Consider the following 25,250-nt stretch of genomic DNA (forward strand, 5'->3'; position numbering starts at 1 on the left):
CCAAGCTCAGAAGTTTTAGGAGAATACCGACGTATACCTACTCCAGCTTGCTTCTGTTTGTGTAAAGGGTCTTTTCATATGCAAAGGAAGGGGGAGGGTGGGAGTGTCTGATATTTCCCACTTGCAGTGGGTGTTCCACTAACCTTTTAAACAGAGCTAAACTGGGTGCTTCTAAGTAAGTTTTTAAATGGTTTTATACTGGATTTTTGGATCAGCATTTGTGCATATTATTCTTTAAGGTAGAGTCTATTAAATGCAGTTATATGAAAATTGGTGTATACTGTCCCTTTAAATATACTGTCTGGGTGGCAAACCTCATTAAAGGGACAGTATACACTCATTTTCATATAACTGCATGTAATAGACACTACTATAAAGAATAAGATGCACAGATACTGATATAAAAATCCAGTATAAAATGGTTTAAAAACTTACTTAGAAGCTCTCAGTTTAGCTCTGTTGAAAAGGTAGCTGGAAAGCCCACTGCAAGTTGGAAATAAGACACTCCCCCCCCCCTTCTTTTGCATATGAAAAGACCCTTTACACAAACAGGAGCAAGCTGGAGAAGGTAGCTGACGGTATTCAAATAAAACTTTGGGGCTTGGTTAGGAGTCTGAAAATCAGAGCAATGTTATTAAAAAATAAGCAAAACTATACATTAAAAAAAAAAAACAACTTTATGGGCTTTATAAATAGATCATCTACAAAACATTTCTACAAAGAAAAAATGAGTGCATAATGTCCCTTTAACTTTGCTTTAAAGGCTCTACGTGTTCAAACCGCTACTGTGCTAACATTTGCAATTTCAGCAATTAGCAGTGGGTGCGCAGTATAACATGAAACCAGGGATATTAGACTAGCATGATGTTCCTGTTCATAATTATTATTATTACTGTTGTTGTTATCATCATTTTTTTGTTTAGTGCCACAAAATTCCATAGTCCTGGATACAGAGATAGGCGTATATAATGACAAAGATTTGTGATGTGATACAAACACATAAGAGTCTTAAAACTAGTAAAGGAGGAAGACGGCTGCTCTGAAGAGCTTACAGACTACAGGTTCAGGGTGCAGAGACAAAAGGGGCGCGATCCGATATAGATCGTAGTTTGCGGCGCAAGCGAGGGAACCCGCGTCGCCCGCAGTTTCAGCTCGCAACTCGAGCTATCCCATATATGGCGCCGTCAGATGCTAACGTGCTGTAAGTCTGACAAACCAGCGATGTCCAGAAATCTGCGCAAGTACAAATTTCTGACGTCGCCAGTGACTTGCGGCACGTTAGAAACTGCCGGCGCCTACAAAACCTGTCTAAAGTCTAAATCACCCGCACTGTCTAACACGCCTCCCTAACATAGCCCGACACGTCTAACCCTCTATCCGCTATCCCCCCCTCACTATCCTAACAATAAAATATGTATTAACCCCTAAACCGCCGCTCCCGGAGCCCGCCGCTACCTAATAAAGTTATTAACCCCTAAACCGCCGCCAGCTATATTAAATCTATAACCCCCTAAAGTGAGCCCCTAACACCGCCGCCATCTACCTTACCTACCCCCTAAAGTGAGCCCCTACCCCGCCACCATCTATTTTAAAATTATTAACCCCTAATCTAATCCCCCTACCCCGCCGCCATCTATATTAAATTATTCAACCCCTAAAATACTAAACTATCCCTACCACTAAACCTAAGTCTAACCCTACAAATAGCCCTGAAAAGGGCTTTTTGCGTGGCATTGCCCCAAAGTAACAGCTCTTTTGCCAGCCCTTAAAAGGGCTTTTGGCGGGGCTTTGTCACAAAGTAAACTGCTCTTTTGCCTACAATCTACATCCCCCTACACCGCGGCCACCTATAATAAATGTATTAACCCCTAATCTAATCCCCCTACACCGCCGCCAGCTATATTAACTATATTAACCCTAATTATATTAGGGTTAATATAGTTATTATATTATATATATTAACTATATTAACCCTAATTATATTAGGGTTCATATAGTTAATATCGTTATTATATTATATATATTAAGTATAATAACCCTATCTAACTCTAACATCCTAACTAAACTCTTATTAAAATAAATCTAATATTAATATTATTAATTAAAATATTCCTATTTAAATCTAAATACTTACCTATAAAATAAACCCTAAGATAGCTACAATATAATTAATAATTACATTATAGCTATGTTAGGGTTTATATTTATTTTACAGGTAAATTGTTAATTATTTTAACTAGGTATAATAGCTATTAAATAGTTATTACCTATTTAATAGCTACCTAGTTAAAATAATTACCCAATTACCTGTAAAATAAATCCTAACCTAAGTTACAAATACACCTACACTATCAATAAATTAAATAAACTACAAATATCTATCTAAAAATACAATTAAATAAACTAAACTAAATTACAAAAAAAACCCCCACTAAATTACAAAAAAATAAAAAAAAGATTACAAGATTTTTAAGCTAATTACACCTATTCTAAGCCCCCTAATAAAATAATAAAGCCCCCCAAAATAAAAAAATTCCCTACCCTATTCTAAATTAAAAAAAGTTCAAAGCTCTTTTACCTTACCAGCCCTTAAAAGGGCCTTTTGTGGGGGCATGCCCCAAAGAAAACTGCTCTTTTGCCTGCAAAAAAAAACACAATACCACCCCCCAACATTACAACCCACCACCCACATACCCCTAATCTAACCCAAACCCCCCTTAAATAAACCTAACACTACCCCCCTGAAGATCTCCCTACCTTGTATTCACCCAGCCGGGCCGAACCGATCCAGGCGATGTGTTCCAGCAAGCGGCAGTGAAGTCTTCCTCCATCCGGGCGATGTCTTGAAGCAAGCAGCAGAGAGTCTTCTTCCATCGGCGACGTCTTCAAGCAAATCGGCATCTTCAATCTTCTTACTTCGCTCCTCCGCCGCGGAGCATCCTTTCCGGCACGACGACTTCCCGACGAATGAGGTTCCTTTAAATGACGTCATCCAAGATGGCGTCCGCCGAATTCCGATTGGCTGATAGGATTCTATCAGCCAATCGGAATTAAGGTAGAAAAATCTGATTGGCTGATTCAATCAGCCAATCAGATTCAAGTTCAATCCGATTGGCTGAACCAATCAGCCAATCGGATTGAACTTGAATCTGATTGGCTGATTCAATCAGCCAATCAGATTTTTCTAACTTAATTCTGATTGGCTGATAGAATCCTATCAGCCAATCGGAATTCGACGGACGCCATCTTGGATGACGTCATTTAAAGGTACCTCATTCGTCGTTCAGTCGTCGGCCGGGATGGATGCTCCGCGGTGGCGGAGCGAAGAAAGAAGATTGAAGATGCCGCTTCATGGAAGATGCTGCCGGAAGGAAGAAGACTTTGCTGCCGCTTGGAGGAAGACGTCGCCGGAGGAAGAATTCTTCTTTGCCGCTTGGAGCAAGACATCGCCGGAGGAAGAATTCTTCTTTGCCGCTTGAAGCAAGACATCGCCCGGATCGGATGAGGAGTTCGGCACGGTGTGGTGAAGACAAGGTAGGGAGATCTTCAGGGGGGTAGTGCTAGGCTTTTTTAAGGGGGGTTTGGGTGGGTTTAGAATAGGGGTATGTGGGTGGTGGGTTGTAATGGGGGGGTATTGTATATGTTTTTAAATGCAAAAGAGCTGAATTCTTTGGGGCATGCCCCACAAAAGGCCCTTTTAAGGGCTGGTAAGGTAAAGAGCTTTGAACTTTTTTTAATTTAGAATAGGGCAGGGAATTTTTTTTATTTTGGGGGGCTTTATTATTTTATTAGGGGGCTTAGAATAGGTGTAATTAGCTTAAAAATCTTGTAATCTTTTTTTTATTTTTTGTAATTTAGTGTTTGGTTTTTTTTGTAATTTAGTTTAGTTAATTTAATTGTATTTTTAGATAGATATTTGTAGTTTATTTAATTTATTGATAGTGTAGGTGTATTTGTAACTTAGGTTAGGATTTATTTTACAGGTAATTGGGTAATTATTTTAACTAGGTAGATATTAAATAGTTAATAACTATTTAATAGCTATTATACCTAGTTAAAATAATTAACAATTTACCTGTAAAATAAATATTAACCCTAACATAGCTACAATGTAATTATTAATTATATTGTAGCTATCTTAGGGTTTATTTTATAGGTAAGTATTTAGATTTAAATAGGAATATTTTAGTTTATAAATTAATTAGATTAATTTAATATAAATTTAGTTAGGGGTGTTAGGGTTAGATAGAGTTAATATAAATACTATAGTAACTATATTAACCCTAATATAATTAGGGTTAATATAGTTAATATATATAATGTAATACCTATATTAACTATAATATACTTAGGGTTAATATAGATAACATAGCTGGCGGCGGGGTAGGTAGATTAAATTAGGGGTTAATCATTTTAATAGAGATGGCGGTGGTGTAAGGGGCTTACATTAGGGGTTAATAATATTAATATAGCTGGCGGTGGTATAGGGGGATTAGATTAGGGGTTAATATTTGTTATATAGGTGGCGGCGGTGTAAGGGGTCAGATTAGGGGATAGATAAGGTAGATGACAGCGGTGTAAGGGGTTCACATTAGGGGATAGATAAGGTAGATGACAGCGGTGTAAGGGGTTCACATTAGGCGATAGATAAGGTAGATGGCGGCGGTTTTAGGGGCTCACAGTAGGGGGTTAGTTTATGTAGATGGCGGGGGGTCCGGGAGCGGCGGTTTAGGGGTTAATAACTTTATTAGGGATTTCGGGGGGGGGGATCGCGGTTGACAGGTAGATAGACATTGCGCATGCGTTAGGTGTTAGGTTTTATTTAGCAGATCGTGGGTGACAGGTAGATAGACATTGCGCATGCGTTAGGTTTATTTTCTAGTTAGTTTAGGGAGTTACGGGGCTCCAATAGTCAGCGTAAGGCTTCTTACGGCTGCTTTTTGTGGCGAGGTGAAAATGGAGTAAGATTTCTCCATTTTCGCCACGTAAGTCCTTACGCTGCATATTGGATACCAAACTGCGCTGGTTTGGTATACCTGCCTATAGCCCAAAAAACTACGGGCGACGGCAGAAATATACGGGCGTAACTTCTAGGTTACGCCGTATATAGGATACCAAACCAGCGCAAATATTGGCGTCGCCGGCTTTTGCGGGCGACGATTTTTATCGGATCGACCCCAAGGTTTGGAGTAGCTGGTCACATGGTTTGTAGTTGCAGCAGTGCATCAAGGCAGTTCAAGATTTACTTAGTGTAGTATGAGAAACAGAGGAGAGATGGTAAGCCTCTCTGAATAGAGTGTCTGGACTTATACAAGGTTCATAAAGATTCTCCCTAAACCTGGTGCCAGTTATGATTACTATTGATTAAGTCTAACCTAACTTAGTTAGATGGATGCACTGAGCCCATTTAGTTTAATTTATTAAACAGATTAAATATTTTTTAGCAAATATATTGTAATCATTACACTCTTTATCCTACCCAATCCCATCAACCGTTGGATAGTGTGATATATAAAATTACAGATTGTGTTTCTATTCTTCTTCAGATCAAGGAGCGTGCAAGAAGTAATGGAATCCAGCAGTGATTAACATTATATACAAAAAAACATGTAACTGAATCCCTTATTTGTGCAGGTAACTAAGTGATGTGGGTTATCTACTACAACTCAGGGAACCATCTCCTCTTTCCTCTCTCTAGATACCTGTATCACTAGTGCATTCCACATAACTGTGCAACCCAGTGTGTATGTTTGGCATTCTAACATCATAAGCTAAGAATAGCAGATATACAGACTCCTGCTCATACACATGCCCAGTCATATACACATGACCACACTTAGACGCATTCCCAGACTCAGACGCATTCCCAGACTCAGACGCATTCCCAGACTCATACACATTCCCAGTCATATACACATGCCCAGACTCATGCACATTCCCAGACTCATACACATGCCCATCTGCATACACATGCCCAGCCGCATACACATGCCCAGCCACATACACATGCCCAGCCGCATACACATTCCCAGCCGCATACACATTCCCAGCCACATACACATTCCCAGCCACATACACATTGCCAGCCACATACACATTGCCAGCCACATACACATTCTCAGCTGCATACACATTCCCAGCTGCATACACATGCCCAGCCCAGCTGCATACACATTCCAAGACATATACACATTCCCAGACTTATATACATTCCCAGACTCACATAGCCTAATTCATACACATGGCCAGATTCATACACATGCCCAGACTCATACACATGCCCAGATTCATACACATGCCCAGACTCATACACATGCCCAGACTCATACACATGCCCAGATTCATACACATGCCCAGATTCATACACATGCCCAGACTCATACACATGCCCAGATTCATACACATGCCCAGACTCATACACATGCCCAGATTCATACACATGCCCAGATTCATACACATGCCCAGACTCATACACATGCCCAGACTCATACACATCCAACAAACAAAAGAGTATACCCTTTTTAAAAAGAAACACATATACTTGCAGCTGATGCTGCTATAATTTTCTCTGGACTTGAGGATAGAATACCACCGCCTTTAATGCAGTCTTACAGTTACAATAGTGGCTGTTTCAAGCACCCAACACAATGTGTCAGAAAATACAGTTTCCCCATTGACAGTCAAACAAAAGTCAGGCCCCGGTCCACAGAGAGTGAGATAACATATTTAACATTCGGCAGTTCATAACTGACCTCTCCTCCTCAGGGTAGACTCTGGTGCTGCAGCCTAAACACTGTTCCAGTGGATTCCGATTCCCTCATTCCAGCACAGCTGTTTCCTCCAAGTGCTCAACCTGGTATCAGGCAAGACAATCCAATTCAAAAATTAAAGCCGGGGAGTCCGTTTGTATAAAATCATTTTCTTTTATTCATATGCATTTAAAATACGCTCAACAGCATTTCACAAACTCCAAACCCACTGTTCCTAAAGCATCCGGATGGTGCTGGCAGCGTCACAGGTCAGCTGACGCGTTTCAGCCAACGGCCGTAGTCACAGCTGTATGACCTGCCTATCCGGACCTAAACTTAAAAGCCTCTGTGATAGGTTGTAATTCATAATGATGCTGTCGGCCCAGTCTACTTCTCGGGATCCCCTGTCACAATATATTTATACAAATACAATTCTGCTTGCACAAGGCTCAAATATTTTTCAAAGCAGCAACGCTTTGTATGTTATAATAAGGAAGGGCTGGAATCAATACATAATCAGTGGGTACATTCATTGTAACTTTCTTATTTGCATAAATTCATAATATCAAAAACAACAACACCAACATTAATGTGAAACATATATGTGACTTGCTCAATGGCCTTAATAGGGTAGTTTTTCATATTAACATGCTTATCTTCTAATCGTAAATCACTGTATCAATAAGTACTCAAATGACTAAATTGAATATAACAATTTATTGTACAAAAGTGAATAAAATATATACATGATGCAAAACTTTAATAAATCAGCACATCAACATTGTACCCCAGAAAAAGAGGATGTGTCACTCTATCGTCCCTGTATAACGTGTCACTCGGTGCATACCTCCCTTTCTCTCCAGTGCTAAGTCAATGTCATATCTATGCTAAGGGGAGTATTCCTCAAGAAACTGATATAGTGGTTTCAGATGGGGGAAACAGAGAACTGTACTTTTTATTTACTTTATATCAGAAAGCCATAAATTAAAAAGTACTCCTACCTCCCTCTTTGCAAGGGCATAGTCCAAATCACCTCCTCTGGTATTTTGTCCTACATTTTCTATTAACGTCCATCTCATTGTGTCAGGAGAGCTAGTAGTTTGTTTGTTTTTTTGTTTTGTTTTTTAAATAATTTTTATTGAGGTTTTGCACAACATAGAACATTGATCGCCTTTTAACAACAAAGAAAATACAAATAGAATTGAGGAAAATATTTTAAAAATTATAAAATAAACAGTAGGTAGGCTAATGAAACCTCGATTTTACAATACAATAGCAAGATAGACTGACTAGTTAGGAGCCAATTTTTAGGCCAAATGGTCTAGGAATGTAAGATATAGCTGATAGTCAGATGGGCAGCTCTTTATGAGCTTCAAAAAATAAATAAATGAGTATATAGTAGGGGGGGGGGGGATTTCAGAATAGTCAATAACAATCAGCGGGTAAGCACTGCTTAAAATATGAGTTATTGATCTAGAGTGCATTGATTAGTACCTAAACTTAAAGAAATTATAAGAATCAGCGGGTAAGCACCGCTTGGAAAATTAATTATATCCGTACTAATTTAGGAGAGGGAGGGAGAGGGGCGTTAGCAATGGACAGTAGAATAACTAGTAAAAGCTGTGGCACTAAAGGATCCATCTACACTAGTGGGGTTTAGAGCATATTATAGTTGGAGAGAGGGACTTCGGGCGAGTAAACTTAAAGTTACATGGACTGTACACATTGCTAGGTCTAGACATCTTGGACAGCCAAGGCTACCAGTTAAGTCAAGGCTAGGCAATAATTATAGTGTGAAGCAAGCCTACAGAGTTTATATCAGTGTGAGATAGCTGGAACAAACAGAGCCTTATAAACTGACAGTGTAGTTCTTTTACTATATGTGTATAAGAAGTGATGTAATGTTGCTAAAATCCTTCTGTTACTTTTGTATGACTAATAGTCTATACCTCTAAATGCCCTTCTATAAGTCTCATCAAGCAGTGAGCGGGATACTAAATTATGAAAAGAGGAGAAAAATATCCTGGGATACCCCTTCATTAAGCCATACATACCCACCTGTACTAGTAGATTAATATAAAGTTATAGTCAGATATGCAGATTTCCACATGATAAGGCATAAACAACAGCCCAATTGTAATGAAAAAAGGGCAACAGAGACATGGGTCATCAAACCTGATACAGTTTAAATTCGCCCTAAATGTGTACAGCAAAATCTCAAAAAAAGGATATACCAGACAAGGAGCATCGTTGCTTATGAAGTATAAATATCGATGGCATCTCTAAATCTATGCTTGTAAGTAGGAGCTATTGCGAGCTTGGTTCGTATAAGGGATATTATTGGGTACCCTGCCATCAAATTAGTCGTGACTCCCATAACGTGTCATAGTACAGCTTGGGTCCTACAGTGGGCAGAGGCTTAAAGGGAGATTCAATACTTTGTCTCAAATAGGTAGAGGATACAAACCTAAAGTATATAGTAATATGACAACAGGGGGAAATCACTAAACATTAACATGTCTAAATATAGTTATACTCTAGTTAAGTGTTATGTAGGGTAGCGATAACAGGAGTATCTTTACGACCCAAGAATATATATGAAGTCAAGAAGATATGTAATATCTATACTAACTACTCCGTGTCACCTTAAGATCACAGGTTGTACATCCATATCAAAGGTGTGGTATTATATCAACATTTGGTGTGAAACAGAACTCTTCAGGGAAACATAAATATATCTTAACATTCACCTCCTATTAGTAAACTGTGGATACTATATGGGGATACAGACAGTAGGATTCTATATTATTGGTTAACCAAAGCAGATTTAGATAGACATAAAAAAAAAAAAAACTATTATCAGACTGTAGAGTCGTTATACAAGTGCCAATACACTTTTCCTGACTAATTAGATGAGTCTCTGTATGAAGTAAAGTTGGACATTCTCTTCCATTATCAGCATATTCATATTCCCCCAGCATAACAGCCGAGAAACGAGAGATGCTGCCCTCCACAATGGGACAGAAAAGGGTCCGAAAACAAATTCTGGTCAGCCTATTCCTGAAGCAGCAAACTGAGTAATGACAGGCGCGCGGGAAGACTGGTATAGGAGCGTGTATGTGGAAGGTTGCCAGCGGGTAGTTGTAGATAGCCGGAAAAAAACGCCATGTCTCAAAAGTTCCTGTGGGACAGATGTCTCAAAATCTAAAGTCCTTAGCAGACCCTTCCCTCTCTGCGCTGCTAGTAGTAAGCTGTCAAAAAGTCTTGTACAAATGACGGAGCTACCCTGCGTCAGGACACCGGCTGCATCCTCTTGAGTATTGGCTAAGGAGAATGTAATGTAATGGCTGCACTGATGTATAGCGTATCTCTGGCTAGATGCGTAGTGGAGGTTACCTGGATTCCAGCAATGTAAGATAGGGTTCAGAGTAGTTTCATCCCTCTCAGTCTGGATCGAGTGGCACTGGAAAGGGATTGCCGTGGAGAGGGGGTGGTTAGATCAATTTGCGGTTTCCCGCTCTGTAGAGGATCTTCGCATCTTAAGTGTAATACTGTCTCCTTGAGCGCATGTATTTCTGATTATAGATGTAAGCTCATCAAAGTTAGTTTGCATCCGTGAAGAGAGCCCCGAGAGTAGTGCTAGTATCTCCTCCATCATCAGGGTAGGTTGTCTGGGTAATACAAACTTCAGTGTTCGTATCAATAGCTACTCTGGTTTGGAATGGTTTGGGTAGACCCCTCCCAACCCAATTCAACATTGTAACTAACACACACACACAGCAGCAGCACTCACTCACCCAGGCCTTAACCCTTAGCTACGCTCCGGGCTATTTGCCCTGCACTTTCTTAAGGGATTAAATGCCCTACTTCTCCTGAGTGTCTGCTTGTAACCTAATTTAACCATAACTTAACACTTAACATATCACTTGCTGTGAATAAATAACTGTGACAGACCCTGCGGTCAGAACTAAAAGAATTGACCTTGTGCAGCTTTGAGAAGCTGTTTTCTAAAAGACAGGTTTGCTGGCCTCAGCTATTGTGTGCTATAATTACGTTTAAGTGATAAACATTCCATTGTTTAATCACCTCCAGAGAGCAGACGCCTAGAGGATAAGAAAAGCCAAATGTCTTGTGTTTAAATTGTTATCTGCTTAAATAATGTAATCCTATTGTGACCTGTCAAAGGGCGTTGTCTCTCTAACTAATGTACAACATTCTTTCAACCCCCCATCTGGGGTTAGACCTGCATATATACTGGGCATATGGCCCTTAATAAAGTACACTCTGTTTTTTACACTCAATGTGGAGCTTGGTCTCATGTTTGAGGGGAAAACTGGTTGGGGTTGTGAATTGCTGATTCCCTATTCAGGACATTGTTCATCTGGTATTAACCCTTGGTATCCTGTTGGTACCGTAACAATTGGTGGCAAGCGACGGGAGGATCCTTATCGCCCAGAAGAGCAACTACACAAGCCAGTAACCTCAGGAAGAGGGGGATTATTACAATACTGACTAAGATGGAAAGAGTACCAGGGACAGAAGGAACCTATGGGCCCAGCATATCAGACAGAACCCCTAAAGAAGCAAGCTTTGATTGGGCGGTTAAAATAAGACTGGCATATTATGGCCCCAACCCATCTGCCGAAATTATCGACCGGGTCATAGCAGCTGTGGAGGCCAACCTACTTCACCAAAGTGGCGCTGCAGCAGCCCAAGTCACAGCAACCCCAGTGGAAAAGGGAAAAGTAAATTTTGCAGCTTTTAAAAACTTCCTGGAAACAGAAGGAGAGATTGATGGGTACCTTGCGGATTTTGAGAGGCAATGTGCACTACACAAGGTACCCGCAGAGGACTGGGTCACGATATTATCCGGAAAATTATCCGGCCGGGCCAGTGAGGTTTTTCGGGCCATTCCAGATGAGGAAGTTGGGGATTATAATACTGTGAAAGAGGCTCTGCTCTCCAGGTATGCGGTTACACCGGAGGCATACCGGACACGGTTCAGAGACACTGTTAAATTAGCTGGTGATTCCTACGTTGAGTGGGCATGTAAGGTGCACCGCACAGCAGCTCACTGGATAGCGGGGTGCCAAGCCGTATCTGGGGAAGAGGTGCTGCAGCTATTCCTGTTGGAACATTGCTTTGACAAGTTATCAGCAGGAGTTAGAGAGTGGGTTCGGGACCGTAAACCATCCACCCTGCATGAAGCTGCTCGCCTGGCAGATGAGTATACGGATGCCCACAAACTGGACACTGCTACCACTAAGCCCCCTGCTAGAGTGGAGTACAGACCCCCAGTCACCCCAGCAGCTGCCAGTTACCAACCCCCGGCGCACCGCTATACCACACGGCCTCCGGCCACGAACTACCCTTAGAGAGCCCGGTTCAATTTGCAGGGCTACTCACAACCTATTCGGTGCTTTGGATGTAAGCAACTAGGGCACAAAAGACCAGAGTGTCCCCTAAACGCCGCGAACCAAGCACAGTCCTGGAGAAGACCCGCCGGCGGAATCCCATGTAATCCTCAGCCTGCGGCCCGCTACGTAGAGGCGCAAGAATGCTGGGGCTGCCTACATGAAGCAGACCCCATGCAAGCTGCCCACCGGAATAACCGGCAACTGGTTAAAGTGAATGGGAAGGAGGTCAGTGGTCTACGGGATACTGGTGCTACCATGACCTTGCTTCAAAAGAACTTTGTGTCTGAGAAACAGCACACTGGAGACACTGTGGCTGTGAGGATAGCAGGGGGCACTGTGTTCCGCCTACCTGTTGCCAGGGTACATTAGGATTGGGGAGTGGGCGCTAGACCTGTGAATGTGGGGGTCAAGAAGGACTTACCTGCTGATGTTCTCCTTGGAAATAACTTGGCCCCCCTTGTTTCTGCCTATGCTCCCATGGGTCCCGCTGATGTTAACCCTGTGACTACCCATGCCCAGATCCGTGCAGCAGAGTCTGACCCTCCTGCTGCTAAGCCCCAGGATGCTGAGCTCAGTAATTCTCTATCCGCTATTGATACGTGGAAGTCCCGTTATAATGCGCTGATGGAGAAGAGTCACGTAGAGGATGAAATGGTCACGTTAAATAATCATGTAACAGTGCTAGCGGGAGAGAAGAGGAGTGCAGAGGAAAAAGCACGTTTAGAACAGGAATCTCTGCTAGACAAGCTGCACCGACAGACTGCAGAAAACACCAGCTTGAGAGTGGAACATGAAACATTAAAGACAAACTTAGTGACACTGGAGGAGAAGCTGACGCTGGCTCATAGTGAGGTGCAGCAACTCAAGGGCACCCTATGTCAGTATGAAGGGATTGTGGATACCTATAAAGAGCAGGTACAAAAAACTCGTAAGGAAGCTGATGAGATTTTGAAGGACTATTTAGCTCTGGTCTGGGCACTGAAGAAGTTGAACCCTTATTTATACGGGCAGGAATTCTCTCTCATAACGGGAATACAGATGGATTGTCCTGGCAAACTGACATGCCTACCATCTCCTAGTCCGGTCATCCCCAGGTTGACCCGCCAAAGGGTCAAGCCGGGTCTGCCGGAGTGTTCCACAAGGGGGGAGCTATGTGACAGACCCTGCGGTCAGAACTAAAAGAATTGACCTTGTGCAGCTTTGAGAAGCTGTTTTTTAAAAGACAGGTTTGCTGGCCTCAGCTATTGTGTGCTATAATTACGTTTAAGTGATAAACATTCCATTGTTTAATCACCTCCAGAGAGCAGACGCCTAGAGGATAAGAAAAGCCAAATGTCTTGTGTTTAAATTGTTATCTGCTTAAATAATGTAATCCTATTGTGGCCTGTCAAAGGGCGTTGTCTCTCTAACTAATGTACAACATTCTTTCAACCCCCCCATCTGGGGTTAGACTTGCATATATACTGGGCATATGGCCCTTAATAAAGTACACTCTGTTTTTTACACTCAATGTGGAGCTTGGTCTCATGTTTGAGGGGAAAACTGGTTGGGGTTGTGAATTGCTGATTCCCTATTCAGGACATTGTTCATCTGGTATTAACCCTTGGTATCCTGTTGGTACCGTAACAATTGGTGGCAAGCGACGGGAGGATCCTTATCGCCCAGAAGAGCAACTACACAAGCCAGTAACCTCAGGAAGAGGGGGATTATTACAATACTGACTAAGATGGAAAGAGTACCAGGGACAGAAGGAACCAATGGGCCCAGCATATCAGACAGAACCCCTAAAGAAGCAAGCTTTGATCGGGCGGTTAAAATAAGACTGGCATATTATGGCCCCAACCCATCTGCCGAAATTATCGACCGGGTCATAGCAGCTGTGGAGGCCAACCTACTTCACCAAAGCGGCGCTGCAGCAGCCCAAGTCACAGCAACCCCAGTGGAAAAGGGAAAAGTAAATTTTGCAGCTTTTAAAAACTTCCTGGAAACAGAAGGAGAGATTGATGGGTACCTTGCGGATTTTGAGAGGCAATGTGCACTACACAAGGTACTCGATGTGGAGCTTGGTCTCATGTTTGAGGGGAAAACTGGTTGGGGTTGTGAATTGCTGATTCCCTATTCAGGACATTGTTCATCTGGTATTAACCCTTGGTATCCTGTTGGTACCTTAACAATAACAACTCAACACAGTTTGTGGGTGAAAGACCCGTGGGTCGCATTTATTGATACCAGCCGTGGAACTGGCAACTGCAGGTCAACTAACCACGGGTGGCGGGAATCGGGGCCTACATTCTAACTATGAATAACCCCTTCTAGAAAATGGCCAAGGGACACTGCTGCAGACCACAAGGTGGAGATACTCACGCAACTTAATATTTAGGGGTTTTCTCGGCCCGTCAATAATCAGCCCGAGCACGCCCAAGCATACCAAGCCTGTGACGTCACCCTGGCCGCAATGGCCATTATTCAAACCTCCTTCCAGCCTGCAGCCGTGATCCTGACCACCCGCCACAAGAGACCGACCTGCATATTAAATGGTCCTGACTCTTGCCGCCACCCTATACCCTTAGGAGTAACTCCTGCCTGATGTTCTGCAAGAACAGATCTACTCCTGCCGGTTCTAAATGAACCCCATCGTGCCTATATAAACTCTTATGGGCTGCCGAGATGTTCCCGTGCTCTATCACAAAACCCTTGAGGTCCACTACCTGCTTCCTCAGGTCCCTATTCATCTTTTTTCTGACCTGAAAAGCCGCTTTGTGACACACCATGTGCCTCCATCTCAATCTAGGGATCACATTCGACCACCCGATTTGCACACCTGGAAACCAGAGTTTGAACTGCCGCAGGTGTGACTGCATTGCCCTAATTAAATCCAATGTGGGAATGACTCCCACATCGTTACCACCGGCATGTAATATCAGAATGTGGGGTTTCTCCCACCTTCTTGCGGCGTTCTGTAGCAATGCAGGCAGCTCTGCCCAGGCCAAGCCTCTGCACCCTAGCCAACGTAACACAGCCCTGGACAAAGGGAATCCTAGCTGCTGTCCTCCTGGCATTACTGCAGCTCTAATTGCTCTAATTAAGAATGGCCGACGATCCACACCCGTACAGGACCTGGACGTGTTTCTGAAATAAAGAAAAACAAGAATTAGCTTGCCTGCAATGGACCAGATCCTCATTGAACCTTGGCCCACTCCTCATTCGGTATACCCCTGCAAGCCCCAAACCCTTGCTACCCCTGTCACATTGACACCCGCTCTCAAGCGTACAGAGGCCTAACATAGGACTTGTACCACTGCGACCTCCACCGCCCTAATGAGCGAATGCGATCCGAGAAAGCCCTGTTCCCCTTCACAGGAAGGGAACTCACGTAGGTTGCAGAAAGCTACCCACTCACTCCAGTACCTCACATAGGCCGACCATGGGCTGGGTGCCAAAGAAGACCGCAACAGGGGAATCAGCCGCTGTAGTCCCTCGCCATCTGCCACAAAAAGAGAGGGCAAGAAAGACCATTAGGAGCCGCAGCCGGTGCTGCTGCCCTTCCTGAACGCCTCCCACTGGAAGCGAGACAAAGCATCCGCAATTATGTTCTGCACCCCTGGCACATGCCGAGCCCAAAAGTCAATGTTCCATTGCAAACATCTCAACACCAGGTGTCGCAGGTAATGCACCACCACAGGCGATGAAGCTGAAAGTCTGTTGATGGCGAACACCACGCCGAGATTATCCATACAGAAAATCACAGCCTTGTTCCTGAACAGATGACCCCACAGTTCCACTGCCACTAGTATGGGAAACAGCTCCAAAAAGCAAAGGTTGCGTGTAAGCCCTCAGTCCGCCCACTTGGACGGCCAAGGCTCCGCACTCCATGCTCCTTCAATGTAAGCTCCTTACCCGGATGCGCCAGCGGCATCCGTGAACAGATGCAATGATTGGTTGGATATTGGGTCACCTCGCCACATGCAGATGCCATTAAATTCCTGTAGAAACCGTTCCCAAACCTGCAAATCCGCAACGAGGTCCCTCCCTGACCATATCCAGCGCGTCGTCAAATGACTGGTAATGGACCAAGCTCAATTCCTCCGGAATGGCATCGTTTACGGACTGCCCCTTCGGATAAGAGAGATGCTGTATAAGCCTAAACTTACCCGATTCCTTTTTAGGTACCACCCCCAGTGGGGAAATGACTAAGTTCGGCATCAGCAAGTCCCAGAAAGGGCCGGCAACTCTGCCCAAGGCCACTTCCGTCCCCAACTTCTCCCTGACTGCCTCAGGGTACTGGGATGCTGATTTCAGTTTCCTCCTGGTTCGGGATCCCACTACCCGACCCACTACTGGAATAACAAAACCTTTACTCAGGCCGTCATCCAACAATTGAGCAGCTGCCCTGTCCGGGTACCTGCTCAGCCAATTGCTGATAACATGCACCCTAAGGGGCAAATCTGCCCTTACTCCCAGCGCTTCCCTTAGCCCCGAACTGATCAGTTTGGGCGTCTCGCTTCTTGGAGCAGTCTGCTCCGGGGTGTTGCCCACTGCAGAACTTACAGACGTGCTTGAACGTGCAGGATGTGCCCCACTCGCAAGCCTTGTCCTGATATCACCAGCACACGCCCCTTCTCGCCGTCGAAATCGCAAGGTTTGCCTGCTCCCTGGCGACACTGCCGTGGAGCCCCCCTGCGCCCTCCTTTCCGCATCAAGATGCACCGAGAGGTGCAGGTCCATAGTACTAAAATCTAACAATGGGTTGCCCACCTTCTTCTTACGATATAGCATATCGTACTCTCTCCAAGCACCGTCAGCAAACTTTCTATGTATTGCATCAATGGTGTCAACATACTTAAATAGGGCTGTCCCCTGGTCAGGAAATCTCTCCAAATAGCATGTGGCGTATACACGGAAACACTGATGCCATTCCTCCAGTGTATCGGTCGCCTAAATTTAATTTTTAAATTTAAATGCCTTGGCAGACAACTCGAACATGTTTACATACTTACCGTCCTGGATACGCTTGACAGTCTTAGACTTAAGGTGTGCATGTAAACTGTGTACCTTGCACGAATAAGTGTCCCCATGTACTGCTGCTTTCCTGTTCACTGCCTGTGGTGACCCCCCAGCAACCCCCAGGAGTTGAGATGACTGCGCCACGTTACTGGCATTACCCTCCCCGTGATTGCCCCTACTCATCCTTCTTAACATTCTGTACATTCTCCTATGCCCTTTAGTGTGCAATCCCAGGGACCTGTCTATCTCAGACCCTGATCCTGACCCGTTAGAACTGGAGGAATTACACCGCCCCCTAGGTAAACCAATTTGGTACTCACCTGCTGAAGAACCCGCTGAGGCTTGGCCCTGTCCAGAAGTGTTGCTGCCGACCGCCCGTGGCACCACTGTTCTAGGCACGAGAGTTCCGTAACTCTGAGTCGCCATGTCTCTACGTGATGAGGATGCACCGGGTACCTGCAAAATAGAAGCCAAGAGGGGAGTACCTCGGGAAGAGCCAGCCGTCTCCTCCCTATCCACCCCTTCCCCAACTTCTTGATACCCTTCCCGGTCGCTATCACTCACACCGCATGCCAAACTCCCATCATCATCCGTACTGGTGGCCTGCCCACTTGCATAAATCTCACAGTCCTACCCCGACCCTGAGACTTCGATCCCTTAACCTGTCTCACCAACCCCCTCCCGGGGGCTCTCTAGGCCTTCCCTAGGACTATCTCTCTAGGCCTTCCCTAGGACTATCTCTCTAGGCCTTCCCTAGGACTATCGCTAATGCTAGCATACCCCCTTTTTACAGCCCCTCTCATGGCTATATGCCCCGAGCGTGCCGGTGAGGCCCTGCTGGGTGTTAACGTACCCTGCAGGCCCTGTTCCTGGGGCTCCGCCACTGCGGTATCACCCCCTGAGCCCTGTGCCACGTTGGCCCCCTTATGCACAGCTATAGCCACGGGGGCTTTCCCTTTATTTTGTGCCGCGGCGCGTGCAGGAGCCACCTTGGCCTTGCCCCCTCCTAACGTAGGCCGCGAGCGCGAGGAGGGCGCCCTATCAGCCTCCCCTCCTGTATTGCTTGCACCTGCTGAAGCCTGGGCCTGGAGTACCACCACACCCAAAGACCCACCCGCGAGGACCGACGCTAAGGACTGTAGGAGGGCAACCGCTGCCGCCATGGATTCACCGGAGAGGACCACTGCCGCAGGTAAGGCTGCACTGCTCCCACCACCGACGCCAACGGAACCCTCCCCGGAGGTACCCGCCGAACCCCTTTGGGTCTCCCCAGGCCCTGCAACTACCGGCCCCTGCCCAAGGCCCACTCCGGTACCCCCGGGTGTAGCACCGGGACCCCCGGAGCAGAAACCGGAACTCCCTTGGGACCCCCTAGGCCCTACGCCAGACCCTCCTAGCGCGCCTGCTTGCCCCTCAGGCCCTAAATCCCCCGGAGGCCGAAACTCTAACCCGACCGGCTGATAAGCCTGCCTGGGCCCACCATCCCCCACTAAATTCTCCCGTGCAGGAGAAGAAAACAAATCAGGGCTACGCTCCCCCCCCCTGAGGGAGAAACAGCCAAACACAGCCCAGACCCATGGCCCTGACCCACCGTCTTCTAGGAGTCCACAGGAACAAAGAGGAAGTGGAATCCCTGTACATCCTCTTTATAAGGTTGGTAGACCCCTCCCAACCAAATGCAACATTGTAACTAACACACACACACAGCAGCAGCACTCACTCACCCAGGCCTTAACCCTTAGCTATGCTCCGGGCTATTTGCCCTGCACTTTCTTTCTGATATAAAGTAAATAAAAAGTACAGTTCTCTGTTTCCCCCATCTGAAACCACTATATCGGGTTCTTGAGGAATACTCCCCTTAGCATAGATATGACATTGACTTAGCACTGGAGAGAAAGGGAGGTATGTACCGAGTAACACGTTATACAGGGACAATAGAGTGACACATCCTCTTTTTCTGGGGTACAATGTTGATGTGCTGATTTATTAAAGTTTTGCATCATTTATATATATTCCATTCACTTTTGTACAATGAATTGTTATATTCAATTTAGACATTTGAGTACTTATTGATACAGTGATTTACAATTAGAAGATAAGCATGTTAATATGAAAAACTACCCTATTAAGGCCATTGAGCAAACCACATATCTGTTTCACATTAATGTTTTTGTTTTTGATATTATGAATTTATGCAAATAAGAAAGTTACAATGAATGTACCCACTGAATATGTATTGATTCCAGCCCTTCCTTATTATAACTGCTAGCTGCTATTTTGAAAAATATTTGAGCCTTGTGCAAGCAGGATTGTATTTGTATAAATATATTGTGACAGGGAACCCCGAGAAGTGGGCTGGGCCGACAGTGTCATTATGAATTACAACCTATCACAGAGGCTTTTGGCTGAAACGGACCTGTGACGCTGCTGGCACCATCAGAATATTTGAGGATCAATGGGTCTGGAGTTTGTGAAATGCTGTTGAGCGTATTTAAAATGCATATCAATAAAATAAATTGATTTTATACAAACAGACTCCCTGGATTTCATTTTTGGATTGGACAGACTTATACACATGCCAAGACTCATACACATGCCAAGATTCATAAACATGTCCAGATTCATTCACATGCCCAGATTCATTCACATGCCCAGATTCATACACATGCCCAGCCTCACACTCATGCCCAGACTCATACACATGCCCAGACTCATACACATGTCGAGACTCATAGACATGCCCTGACTTATATTAACTCCCAGATTCATACACATGCCCAGATATATACACATTCCCAGACTTATACACATTCCCAGATTCATACACATTACTAGACTTATATACATTCCCAAACTTGTATACATTCCCAGACGTATACATATTCCCAGCCTCATACACATTCCTAGACTCATACACATGTCCAGACTCAAACATATTCCCAGGTACACCTGCCCAGCCTCGTACACCCTGCCCAGCCTCATACATTTGCCCAGCCTCGTACACCTGCCCAACCTCATACACCTGCCCAGCCTCGTACACCTGCCCAGACCCGTACACCTACCCAGACCCGTACACCTGCCCAGACTCGTACACCTGCCCAGACTCGTACACCTGCCCAGACTCGTACACCTGCCCAGACTCGTACACCTGCCCAGACTCGTACACCTGCCCAGACTCGTACACCTGCCCAGACTCGTACTCATGCCCAGACTCGTACTCATGCCCAGACTCCTACTCATGCCCAGACTCCTACTCATGCCCAGCCTCATACTCATGCCCAGCCTCATACTCATGCCCAGCCTCATACTCATGCCCAGCCTCATACTCATGCCCAGCCTCATACACATGCACAGCCTCATACACATGCCCAGACTCATTCACATGCCCAGACTCGTACTCATGCCCAGACTCCTACACATGCCCAGACTTACACACATGCCCAGCCTCATACACATGCCCAGCCTCATACACATGCCCAGCCTCATACTCATGCCCAGCCTCATACTCATGCCCAGCCTCACACACATGCCCAGACTCATACACATGCCCAGACTCATACACATGCCCAGACTCATACACACGCCCAGCCTCATACACATTTCATCTAATATACATATATACATGATCTTTTCACACAATATCTTCAAATCCAGAGATACAGATACCAAATTCATTAATGTAATATCTACAATATATATAAATGTATAATGAAGTTCAATATATCCATAATAATATTGCCAAAACATTGTAGCAATAATTATTGCAATTTACAGTTGATCCAAAACAAAGAAAGCAACAGTATAAATATACAATTTCACATGTTAAATACCAATTTTTCTCTACAAAAAAGACTGATAAATCCCAGTTTCTATTAATGCCTGTTGGTTGCAGAGTACCCAATTCATGAATCCAAAATGCCTCCCTTTGTTTGAGTATTAGTTTTCTATCACCCCCTACGTAATTTTGGGACATGATCTATTATTTGAAACCAAAGTTGGTTAATGGCATGATTATTTTGTAAAAAATTATGTGCAACTGGAGCTGTGAGTATTTTAGTTCTAATGGAGCTTTTATGCTGTATGATCCTATCACGTACACATCTAGTGGTTTCTCTAACATAGCTCCGACCACATGGGCACTTAATCAGATAAATAGCATATTGAATGTTACATGTATAATATCCCTTAATTTGATATTTTTTTACCATTACTGGGGTGGTAGAATACTGAACCTCTAATTAGATTACCACAGCAAGAACAATTTAAACATGGGAAGCAACCCATGTTGCTGGTGGTGATATAACTTTGTACTGCAGTTTTATTTTTGTTGGGGCCTATATCAGCTTTAGTCAAATGATCATGAAGATTCTTACTTCGTTTATAGGCCGGCATTGGCAAATTCTGAAATTCTAGAATATTAGGGTTACACTGAGATAAAATACTCCAATGTTTCTTTAAGATCTTATGAATCTGTGGACTAAGAGAATTATATTCAGAGACAAATGATATATGCATACTTACATCATCCCTGTCCTTCTTATTTTTAATCTTTAATAGAGTTTTTCTAGGAATCAATAGAACTGACTCTATCTCTTTATTAATCAAAAATGATGGATAGCCTTGTTCAATGAATCTTGTACCCATGTCCTGTAATCTATTATTTACCATACTCTCATCTGATACTATACGTCTAACTCTTAATTATTTACTCCTTGGAAGAGATTCAATTAAAGCTGGTGAATGAGCGCTATCATAATGCAACAGGCTGTTACGGTCCGTACTTTTTCTGAATAAATCAGTTTTAAGGGTACAACCTGTCTTGATTACTTTAGTATCTAGAAATTCAATTGATTCTTCATGCCATGTCAATTTAAATTTAATATGACTAGTGGCAGAATTCAAGTCATTGACAAAAGCCAACAGGGTTCCAACGTCACCCAACCAGATGCCGAAAATATCATCAATGTAGTGCCATCAAGTGGCACTACATTGAACAAACCATCTATTAGAATAAACAAATCTTTCCTCGAACATGTTCATAAAAATATTGGCATAGTTTGGGGCGACGTTGGAACCCATGGCTGTACCTTGAACTTGCAAAAAATAAATATCTTCAAAGAGAAAATAGTTACAATAAAGTATCATCTCTAACAATTGCAACAAGAAATCTACTTGAGTCCTACTTAAATTCCCATCATTGCCAAGGACTGACTCAACTGCACCTAGCCCATTAGTATGTGTTATGGAGGTATAAAGACTCTCTACATCAAGACTATATCAAATAAATTTACTAGAGGGAAAATTTAAAAAATCCAATTTTTTAAGAAAATCACTTGTATCCTTGATAAATCATGTTGATTGTTCTACATATGGTCTTTTATGTATTTTGTGTAATATATACATTACAGGAGTATGTGGGTATTTAACAATAAGAAATTTGAATGTATCTTTCTCAATTAAATTGTTTTTAAGGGCTATAGTCAAGATTCTATTTAACTCTTTCTGAATAGAAAATATAGGATTATTGGGTAATTTTTTATACACACTTGTGTCATCCAATTGTCTCCTAATTTCTTTAATATAATCATCTTTAGTCATCGCGACTATAGCTCCATCTTTATCAGCCCTCTTTAGTATGATATCTTGTTTCTGTTTCACAGCCTTTAAAGTTTCAAAGTCTTTCTTATGGAAATTTCTTTGAGGATTTTTTTGAAAATCCTTATGTCCTTGTCCTATATTAAGATTACGTCTCTTAATACGTTCAGTTTTATCCCTTAAAGACTCAATATCATGTTTGACCAAATTTATATATGTCTCCACACTATGGTTAGATTGCCCTGGGACAAATGAGCTCTTATTACGAAGACCAAGTTGCTGCAAAGATCTTATTTTTTTATTATTATTATTATAGGATTTAAACTTAATTTCATCTGAAACATTACTAAAGATGGTTTTTAGCCTGAGGGTGCGAAAAAACTTAAACAGATCTGTATGCAATCTAAAAAAATTACAATCTTGTTTAGGGCAATAGGATAAACCTTTGTTAAGTATGAAAAGTTCATCATTAGTGATCTCCTGACCGGAGATATTTACCACAGTGTCCTCTGTTAGTTACAATGTTTTGGCAATATTATTATGGATATATTGAACTTCATTATAAATTTATATATATTGTAGATATTACATTAATGAATTTGGTATCTGTATCTCTGGATTTGAAGATATTGTGTGAAAAGATCATGTATATATGTATATTAGATGAAATGCCTCTAGGTAGATAATGAATTAGCATTAGCATTAATTAGTTTATGTAGATGTTAAGGGTTAATTGCTCAAAGTGTTTTTAGCGCAACCTAGTGGTGCGCAACTATATATTGTGATATTATTCAGTATATATATCAGCTTGATAAAGGGACAGAGGTCCCGAAACGTTGCTGTTTGTTACCCTGTTGTTTTAAACAATAAATTTGCTATGCTGTAACTAACCTTCACAAGATTCATACACATTCCCAGACTCATACACATTCCCATATTCATACACATTCTGAGATTCATACACATTTCCAGACTTATATACATTCCCAGACTTATATACATTCCCAGACTCATACACATGCCCAGCCTCATACATCTGCCAAGACTCATACACATGCCAAGATTCATACACATTCCCAGACTCATACACATGCCCAGATTCATACACATGCCCAGATTCATACACATGCCCAGATTCATACACATTCCCAGATTCATACACATTTCCAGACATATATACATTCCCAGGCTCATACACATGCCCAGCCTCATACATATTCCCAGACTCATACACATTCCCAGACTCATACACATGCCCAGACATATACACATTCCCAGATTTATATAAATTCCCAGATTCATACACATTTCCAGATTCATACACATTTCCAGACTCATACACATGTCCAGTCTCATACACATTCCCAGACATATACACATGCCCAGACTCATACACATGCCCAGACTCATACACATGCCCAGACTCATACACATGCCCAGTCTCATACACATGCCCAGACTCATACACATACCCAGACTCATACACATTCCCAGACTCATACACATGCCCAGATTCATACACATCCACATACTTATATATTGTCCTAGTCTTATACACATGCCAATACTCATACACATGCCCAGTCTCATACACATGCCCAGTCTTATACACATCCCCAGACTCATACGCATCCCCAGACTCATACACATGCCCAGCCTCATACACATGCCCAGCCTCATACAAATTCCCAACCTCATACACATTCCCAACCTCATACACATTCCCAGCCTCATACACATTCCCAGACGTATACGCATGCCCAGACTCATACACATGCCCAGACTTATACACAAACCCAGACTCATACATATTCCCAGATACACCTGCCCAGCCTCATACACCTGCCCAGCCTCATACACATTCCAAGACTCATACTCATGCCCAGACTCACACAAACATGCCCAGGCATATACACATTCCCAGACTTATTTAAAATTCCCAGATTCATACACATAGACAAATTCATACACATGGGCAGATTCATACACATAGCCAAGCTCATACATTTTCCCAGATTCATACACTTTCCCAGAACAGTAAGACTTATATACATTCCCAGACTTACTGTATATAAATTTCCAGACTCATACACATGTACAGATGTATACATATTCCCAGATACACCTGCCCAGCCTCATACACCTGCCCAGACTCATACACCTGCCAAGACTTATACACATGCTCAGATTCATACACATGCCCAGCCTCAAACTCATGCCCAGACTCACACACATGCCCAGACTCATACACATGCCTAGATGCTCCTACATGCCCAGACTTACATACATTCCTAGACTCATACACATGCTTAGACCCATACACATACCTAGACTCATACACATGGCCAGATTCGTACACATTTCCAGTTTAATACACATGCCCAGCCTCATACACATGCCCAGTCTCATACACATTCCCAGACATATACACATGCCCAGACTTATAAACATGCCCAGACTCATACACATGCCCAGACTCATACAC

Source organism: Bombina bombina, chromosome 12 (genome assembly GCF_027579735.1).
Source record: "Bombina bombina isolate aBomBom1 chromosome 12, aBomBom1.pri, whole genome shotgun sequence".
NCBI classification, from domain to species: Eukaryota; Metazoa; Chordata; class Amphibia; order Anura; family Bombinatoridae; genus Bombina; species Bombina bombina.